At 41.0% G+C, this 9,794-nt stretch overlaps 1 long non-coding RNA gene across 1 annotated transcript; it reads left to right on the forward strand.

Annotated features, from left to right (window-relative positions):
• The first annotated feature begins 716 nt into the window (after nt 1-716).
• Nucleotides 717-3,304, forward strand: LOC109892286 (uncharacterized). Its single transcript, XR_002255591.2, has 3 exons — nt 717-817; nt 929-1,099; nt 1,306-3,304. It is a non-coding gene; the product is annotated as an uncharacterized LOC109892286 (long non-coding RNA).
• Nucleotides 3,305-9,794: the final 6,490 nt, after the last annotated feature.

Consider the following 9,794-nt stretch of genomic DNA (forward strand, 5'->3'; position numbering starts at 1 on the left):
ATAATGTGTTTGTATCACGTCCTGGTCAAAGTATTTTGTGTTTATCTTCATGTATTTGGTCAGGCCAGGGTGTGGCATGGGTTTTTGTATGTGGTGTGTATGTATTGGGATTGTAGCTAGTGGGGTGTTCTAGTTAAGTCTATGGCTGTCTGAAGTGGTTCTCAATCAGAGGCAGGTGTTTATCGTTGTCTCTGATTGGGAACCATATTTAGGTAGCCTATTTTGTGTTGGGTTTTGTGGGTGATTGTCCTTAGTGTCCTGGTTCCTGTCTATGTGTTAGTTTTCACTAGTATAGGCTGTTTCGGTTTTTGTAGTGTTTAATATTGATTTGTGTTTTTTCGTTTTGTTCATTAAACATGGATCGCAATCTACACGCTGCATTTTGGTCCGACTCTCCTTCACACCTAGAAAACCGTTACAGTTTGTAGGTGGCAGGGAAGTCAGGCGCAAGAGAATCCAACTTGGTATAAATGGAGTCGTTTAATAGACTTAACAAAACTCCAAAACCAAAATGACAAAATAAATCAAAGTGGGTACAAGAACTCATCGCGCACCAATACATAACACACGAACATACAAACAAACAATCTCCGACAAGGACATGATGGGAAACAGAGGGTTAAATACACAACATGTAATTGATGGGATTGGAACCAGGTGTGAAGGAAGACAAAACCAATGGAAAATTAAAAATGGATCCGTGATGGCTAGAAGATCGGTGACGTCGACCGCCGAACACCGCCCGAACAAGGAGAGGGACCGACTTCGGCGGAAGTCGTGACATCTGAAAACAAAAAAAGCTATCAAAACTCTGAATGTATGTACTTTTTACAAGGTCTTTATATAATGTATTGTCTAGATAGAAGAAAAAATTGCTGTTTTTAGCTAGCCAGCTAACTGACATTCAGCACATCTTATTTAACCTCAGCGACCCACCTGGTGGTATCTTTAGTTGGACCTGATTGGAGCAGGATAACTGCTTTGACGGTGCCCTGCCCAGTGCGATTAGGCATTGTGAAGAATGGAGGTTTACCTGCTCAGCTGCACTAGTACACTATAGAGAAGAATCTGCACAAGATGGAGAAGCTGCTCAAGAAAGGTAAAACAATAACACAAGTAATGCATGATGATGATGAGTAAGCATTTGTCATCCCTACCTACTAGTACCTACCCAGTGAGCTTTGCAGTTATGAATAAATGGTTTCCTAATGAAGTGGGGGGGGTCCTACATTGATACTCCCCATTTTTTTGTAGGGTTTTCTGAGGTCTGTCAGTTAACTTTTCCCCATTTCTCCCATGTTGCAGTGGTTCTGAACTGCACCTCAACCGAAAGATGACCAAACCTGTGATACAGTTCGGAAAGGAACATAATAGTTCAAACATGTATTCACTCTGGCTCAAGATCAAACTTTTGCCTAAATCAGTGATGTTGATTTAAGACAAAAAAAGTTGCATCATGTGCCCACATGTCATATTAGGATTTGTCTCTATATCATCATCATGACACTGTCATATATTGGATAGTGTTGGAGTTTATTTGGATAAACGCGTCTGCTAAATGACATATAGTGTGGTAATATTTTGGAATGGCAGTATTGTGTATCTGGATGAGACTCAGTGACCCCGTGTTTTCTTGCTGGACCCAGTTGTCTATAGATAAGCCCCGGCTTATGCATTGGGTCTTCTGGCCTCCCTGCCTGTGATTGCTGACAGTGAATTAGGGCAGGGGGACATTAACCCCTCCTCTCCTTCACCTGTGGCTCCCCCATTACCATGACAAAGTAACACCACTGGGGCCTGGAACCACATCTTATATAACTCCTATGGGATCACATCAATTAAGAAGCTACAGTCTTTGATTTTGTCCACTAAGCTGGATGTTACAGCTGGAAGGGCTGCATGGTCACTTTAAAAAAGCTGCAGTCCCTCTCCGCAGTCACTAAATTGATCACTAACAATTTGGAGCTGAGCCATTTGTTCGTGTTCTGCTTCTCAGTATAGTCATATCTGACTAAGATCATAACATGGTGTCAGAAGTGCTTCAACCTTGTTAAATATAAGACAGGAGCGATTATTTCATAGAAAAAAATGTTCCTTGAGTTTTGTTGGAGTTTAGAGTGCCCGAAAAGTAGCAAACAGCTAAGTACAAGCGGAGCCGTTGCTATGGAGACTCAGACTCAGAGCCGCTAAGAGCAAAGCGCACGCAGAGCGAGTGACAGACATCAAGGAGCAGCTAATGGATTTACTAATGGAGGAAGTTATTTCTGATTTCGGGTTTTGGGCAGGGCCGGGCCTTAAATTTGGCAAAAGCAAATGGGCCTGGGTAGGGTAGTGTCTGAACGTCATGGGCCTGTGTAGGGTAGTCTCTGAACGTCATGGGCATGGGTAGGGCTCAGGCTTAAAATGCATGCCTGCGCAGGGCTTTACTACCTGGATCTGCTGCTCATTGAGCTAGAGTTCTCCAGGTGAGAAGACATCAACAAAATCTGTTTGAACTTTTTTAAACCCCTTAAAGAAAATATGAAAGAACTGCTGCGCTGAGTTTCCACTAGTGTTCTTCCAAATGATAGTCTTTTACCTAAATCACACCTGTCATTTCAGTGGTATTGACGCTGTCGTCTAGGGATATAGGGCCTAACCCAGTAACTACAGTGTGACTGTCTGTTACATCCCCACCTGCTTCAGCTGATGACAGTGGGCATGTCCAGTGACCTGCTAAGGGTCCGCCTGTTGTTTGAGAGGATCTACGTTAGCTCCCTGCACAACTTACTGCACCAGAGGGTAATCCCCACCAGTCACACAGGCGCACATACATACACACTTTCAACATTTATCTGTGTTTTATACTTAAATAATTGGATAAATGAAATGCATGCTTAATTGTGCTCCTCCACACCACCGTGCTGAGTTCCCAGTGGTGAGTGCTGAGACCATGCTATTGGTGGTGCTGCAAGTGTGTGAGGCTCTGCTCTACCTGCATGGCCGGGCCCTGGTGCTGCGAGCTCTCTCCCGATACAACGTCCTCCTCACACACCCCGGCATGGCCAAACCTTCCGGCCTCCACTTCATGGTGCCAAGGTAGGGAGAAGGAACAAACAAAACACATGCTGCCCAAAACTTGCTCTAGTAGGTATTTCCTACTCTTTTTCCCCTCTACTTTGTTTTTCAGTTATAGTCCTTGCACCTGCAATGAAATACTAAAACATAACATAAACATGTACAGTTGCGGTCAAATATATTGGCACCCTTGCACAATTCACTATTTCGTCTAAAATAAGTTGAAATTGAAAAAAAAACTGTTGGACTTGAGGATTATAACAAATACCGTTTTTATGTCATATAAGCAAACCACATACCCGTGAGTCCAAATATGCACTTCACATTTCCATATTTGAAAACGTATGTAATTTACAGTATCAACATTGTCATTGTCCTGAACAGAATGAACCTATGTTTGTCTTATTGTGATTTATTTTTTTACCATGGAACACGCAATTGAATGCACTCATGACTCCATTCTATTCACACCAAAATTACAATATGTTTGTATGAAGTGCCTTGAAAGCCTAATACTGTTAGATATTATTTTATAACTTAGTTGGCCATTTGGCAATAGAATAAGCTTTCAAATGATTCCCACCTGGCCTAGATTGGGATTTATAATGGAACGTTTCTGGATTGTGTAAGCAACAGTAAGTGTGATGTGAGGGTGCAGAGCTGTGTTACAAACAAAAAACTACAAGCGCGCTTGCTTCAGTTCCTCAAAAGCAAAGCTAGGAGAGCTCAAAAAAGCACCTTATAGCTGAAGACTCTTGAGTCATAAAAGTGCATTGAAATGACTTAGGAACTGTGGACAGTTAGTTTGGAGGTGTGTGGTAACTTGGATACGCCAGTTAGACCTATCACTCAAACCCTTGTAATTGTTTTTTCTTATCTTGCACTTACTCAAAAAGTTACATTAATATTCATATTATGGTAATGAATCTATCCAGAGTATTTTCAGATTTCATTATTGACAAATGCTGTGAAAAGTACAGTAAATGTAAAATGCACATAAAATCAACAGTGGAATGTTTAGATTCAGTCTTGTGTCAGGTGAACTGTTGTGTCCTCATCTTTGGTCTGATAATTTCCCATATTCTCCAAAGTGTTCTCTTTCCATTTCTACCATGGTCATGCATATGCTTTTTATAGTTCTTCTGTTCTAAACATTTCAATTTGGCCCATATAGGCCAATTTCCACGAGTGCAAAACCACATCTAAGACTCATACAAAATAAGAGCATACAAAATAATTGTATTAAATCTAAACTGTTTTAAAATATAGATGGATACACATAAGGGTAAATCTGCTAATCTATGGCCATAATATTGGGTCAAATACATTCATTAGATCTATGATTATTTATTCATTACAGCTAAATAATTGTATTTATTAAAAATGTATTGCTAATTTACAAAACAATTTAAAAACACTTTGAAGCTAATTTTTTAACAGTGTGTCACAGACGCTGTTAGCTAAAGACTAACAAGCAAAAACAAACAAACTAATTGCAAAGACAGGCAAATCCAGCTCATAAAGTTATACAAGCATAGCTATTAGCTACCGAATGTCATTTTCGGTGAATGTGGACATTTCCAAGCGAAAGTGAACAAGAGAATTTGTGCTAAATGAACAAAGTTGTGATGCATGCTTTTCTGAAGGAAGCGCAGCATGTGTACACTGAGCAGAGGGGAGGAAAAAACTCAAATGACAGCTGTATATATAACTCAGGTAACAGAGTTCTTTGAATTCTAAAACATGGCAAACCTTTGGTAGTGAATTGCATACAAGTTTAACTTCATCACCTAATGTGCGCTGCACAACAGAGACTCGCCAATAGAATGCTATGGACTCACCAGTTCCCGCTTTCTCTTGTGTGAGCTTTACAATGAACACGTGACTGACTCAACTGTTCTAGGGGACCTAGGGTAAGCTTCATAATGTGACAAGTGAAATAAAGAAAGCAATCTGATTTATCTCCTAACATATTGCAAAAGTTGACTGCAAGTATTAACTTAAAGTAGCTACAAATATTAAAATGTATTGAACCCAAAAAATAGTTTTGAAGGTATTTATGGTATTGAGAAACCATCCTGTGGCTTTTTCCTAATACCCCAGTATACAGTATAGTATATAAGGCATACTGTCCAAGCCTGATGGTCTACACAAAATACTACTATTCCCAGAGTACATTTCACCTCCCAGGGTGCAATCAAGCACCCAGTGTTCGGTCTGGAGCATAAAGTCACGAGCTCTGCTGGTCGGCTCCTGCATAGCAACCTAGTGGAGCCTAAAGCCCTGGTCTGCCCTAGAAAACCTACTTAATTTTTTTTTTTTGTATGATCAAGTTCAATCCCGACCGTAAATTATTTAAAGTTCGCTACAAATCGAGATATTTTATTAAATTGTGATCCATTCTTATTACATCATTAGTCATCACAAAGGACCACATGCTGACACAGACCAATCAAAGGTCGTCAAGCTACAAAGAGGCTCCCGGTTGACTCTCTCAGGCAGGATGAAAACAGCTACATTTACATTTAAATTCAAGTACTTCCGGGTTCATACGCCATCGGGGGTTTTCCATAGGTATCGTGGATGACATCAGCGCTATCACTGGTTATAATGTGCAATGCTCCGCCCAGGGCTGCTGACTGGCTGGCTAGCAAACCCAGACTAAGTAGTCTAAATATATTGCTGTCATAGTTCAATTCTGAGTGCATGTCATTACTTTTGGGTTGTAATCATATTATAATGCTGACATTAATGTAATGCTAAATATATGTTAACGTAATTGTCACTCAAAAATAATTTGAATTTAGTTGCTAGTAGAATAACATTACAATGCAAATGTGTAAAACAGTTTAAGATATCGTTTCGGAATTAAACCTCCCTAAACTGCACTGCTTTGTTACACCTTTTGCTTAGTTGTTTCAGTGGTCTGGCACTCATCATCTGATCTATAAGCAAAGTATTCCCATAGTCCGCTTCTGGAGTCAGTTTTGTCAACAACCTGCGTCATACAGTATGATGTTATCAATAGAAGAAGAAGCCATGCTGTTGGCATTCTCTCACTATCCTCTTGCTTCTCAAAAGTGTCTTGCGCTATGTCAGCTGACTCTCCGTTCTATAAGCAAGTAGGCTGGCCAGATTACTACTGCTCCCTTGAGAAGAGTCAGACAAAATCCAGACAGACTCCATCCTCTCAATCAGTATACGGTGTGAGACACAAGTACCAAAAGTAGCAAAGAATCTAGTACTGAACCGTTTTTCATGCTCTAGTATTGAAAAAGTACAGAAGTTTCGGTATATCTTTCTGCAATTGTTGTTATTTCTGTAGAACAAAAAATCAACAACGAAGTTGGCGCCTTTACAATGGGGGCGAACGGGAAAGAATATTTGTTTTCCCCAATTTGTGGGCGTGGTCGAAGGGAATTTATTTTTTATGAATATCGACATGGTGTATAGGGAAATAATGCATGCTCTAGAATTCCCGTCAAGTCCATCAGAAATTAGTATTCAACAATGCTATGGTACAATTAAGTGACAATGCCCGAGAAGCCGGTGTTTGGAGGATATATTGGCACAGGTGTTGTTCAGCCGGAGATAAAGTTGAAGGCCGGAAAACATGCCAATATACAGCTGAAGTTGGAGGTTTACATACACTTAGGTTGGAGTCATTAAAACTCGTTTTTAAACTCCACAAATTTCTTGCTAACAAATGATAGTTTTGGCAAGTCGGTTAGGACATCTACTTTTTGCATTACACAAGTCATTTTTCCAACAATTGTATACAGACAGATTATTTCACTTATAATTCACTGTATCACAATTCCAGTGGGTCAGAAGTTTACATACACTAAGTTGACTGTGCCTTTAAAAAGCTTGGAAAATTCCAGAAAATGATGTCATGGCTTGAGAAGCTTCTGATAGGCTAATTGACATCATTTGAGTCAATTGGAGGTGTACGAGTCTTCTCTGGTCTCTACTCCTCTCGTTACGGGGTCTGAGACGCTGAAGCTTCCCACCATTAGCTCTGACAAATTGAAAACTCTAGTCATTGGCGACTCCATTACCCGCAGTATTAGACTTAAAACGAATCATCCAGTGATCATACACTGTTTACCGGGGGGCAGGGCTACCGACGTTAAGGCTAATCTGAAGATGGTGCTGGCTAAAGCTAAAACTGGCGAGTGTAGAGAGTATAGAGATATTGTTATCCACGTCGGCACCAACGATGTTAGGATGAAACAGTCAGAGATCACCAAGCACAACATAGCTTCTGCGTGTAAATCAGCTAGAAAGATGTGTCGGCATCGAGTAATTGTCTCTGGCCCCCTCTCAGTTAGGGGGAGTGATGAGCTCTACAGCAGAGTCTCACAACTCAATCGCTGGTTGAAAACTGTTTTCTGCCCCTCCCAAAAGATAGAATTTGTAGATAATTGGCCCTCTTTCTGGGACTCACCCACAAACAGGACCAAGCCTGACCTGCTGAGGAGTGACGGACTCCATCCTAGCTGGAGGGGTGCTCTCATCTTATCTACCAACATAGACAGGGCTCTAACTCCTCTAGCTCCACAATGAAATAGGGTGCAGGCCAGGCAGCAGGCTGTTAGCCAGCCTGCCAGCATAGCGGAGTCTGCCACTAGCATAGTCAGTGTAGTCAGCTCAGCTATCACCATTGAGACCGTGTCTGTGCCTCGACCTGGGTTGGGCAAAACTAAACATGGCGGTGTTCGCCTTAGCAATCTCACTAGGATAAAGACCACCTCCATTCCTATCAGTATTGAAAGAGATCATGATACCTCACATCTCAAAATAGGGCTACTTAATGTTAGATCCCTTACTTCAAAGGCAATTATAGTCAATGAACTAATCACTGATCATAATCTTGATGTGATTGGCCTGACTGAAACATGGCTTAAGCCTGATGAATTTACTGTGTTAAATGAGGCCTCACCTCCTGGCTACACTAGTGACCATATCCCCCGTGCATCCCGCAAAGGCGGAGGTGTTGCTAACATTTACGATCGCATATTTAAATTTACAAAAAAAAAAAAGACGTTTTCGTCTTTTGAGCTTCTAGTCATGAAATCTATGCAGCCTACTCAATCACTTTTTATAGCTACTGTTTACAGGCCTCCTGGGCCATATACAGCGTTCCTCACTGAGTTCCCTGAATTCCTATCGGACCTTGTAGTCATAGCAGATAATATTCTAATCTTTGGTGACTTTAATATTCACATGGAAAAGTCCACAGACCCACTCCAAAAGGCTTTCGGAGCCATCATCGACTCAGTGGGTTTTGTCCAACATGTCTCTGGACCCACTCACTGTCACAGTCATACGCTGGACCTAGTTTTGTCCCATAGAATAAATGTTGTGGATCTTAATGTTTTTCCTCATAATCCTGGACTGTCGGACCACCATTTTATTACGTTTGCAATTGCAACAAATAATCTGCTCAGACCCCAACCAAGGAACATCAAAAGTCGTGCTATAAATTCACAGACTACACAAAGATTCCTTGATGTCCTTCCAGATTCCCTCTGTCTACCCAAGGACGCCAGAGGACAAAAATTAACCACAGTTAACCACCTAACTGAGGAACTCAATTTAATCTTGCGCAATACCCTAGATGCAGTTGCACCCCTAAAAACTAAAAACATTTCTCATAAGAAACTAGCTCCCTGGTACACAGAAAATACCCGAGCTCTGAAGCAAGCTTCCAGAAAATTGGAACGGAAATGGCGCCACACCAAACTGGAAGTCTTCCGACTAGCTTGGAAAGACAGTACCATGCAGTACCGAAGAGCCCTTACTGCTGCTCGATCATCCTATTTTTCAAACTTAATTGAGGAAAATAAGAACAATCCGAAATTCCTTTTTGATACTGTCGCAAAGCTAACTAAAAAGCAGCATTCCCCAAGAGAGGATGACTTTCACTTTAGCAGTGATAAATTCATGAACTTCTTTGAGGAAAAGATTATGATTATTAGAAAGCAAATTACGGACTCCTCTTTAAATCTGCGTATTCCTTCAAAGCTCAGTTGTCCTGAGTCTGCACAACTCTCCCAGGACCTAGGATCAAGAGAGACGCTCAAGTGTTTAAGTAATATATCTCTTGACACAATGATGAAAATAATCATGGCCTCTAAACCTTCAAGCTGCATACTGGACCCTATTCCAACTAAACTACTGAAAGAGCTGCTTCCTGTGCTTGGCCTTCCTATGTTGAACATAATAAACGGCTCTCTATCCACCGGATGTGTACCAAACTCACTAAAAGTGGCAGTAATAAAGCCTCTCTTGAAAAAGCCAAACCTTGATCCAGAAAATATAAAAAACTATCGGCCTATATCGAACATTGCAAAAATCTGAAACTTTCTGTCCAAAAATGATGCAGAAAAATGTATCCATGCTTTTGTCACTTCTAGGTTAGACTACTGCAATGCTCTACTTTCCGGTTACCCGGATAAAGCACTAAATAAACTTCAGTTGGTGCTAAATACGGCTGCTAGAATCCTGACTAGAACCAAAACATTTGATAATATTACTCCAGTGCTAGCCTCTCTACACTGGCTTCCTGTCAAAGCAAGGGCTGATTTCAAGGTTTTACTGCTAACCTACAAAGCATTACATGGACTTGCTCCTACCTATCTTTCCAATTTGTTCCTGCCATACATACCTACGTGTATGCTACGTCACAAGCCACAGGCCTCCTAATTGTCCCTAGAATTTCTAAGCAAACA

Source organism: Oncorhynchus kisutch, linkage group LG6, assembly GCF_002021735.2.
Source record: "Oncorhynchus kisutch isolate 150728-3 linkage group LG6, Okis_V2, whole genome shotgun sequence".
NCBI classification, from domain to species: Eukaryota; Metazoa; Chordata; class Actinopteri; order Salmoniformes; family Salmonidae; genus Oncorhynchus; species Oncorhynchus kisutch.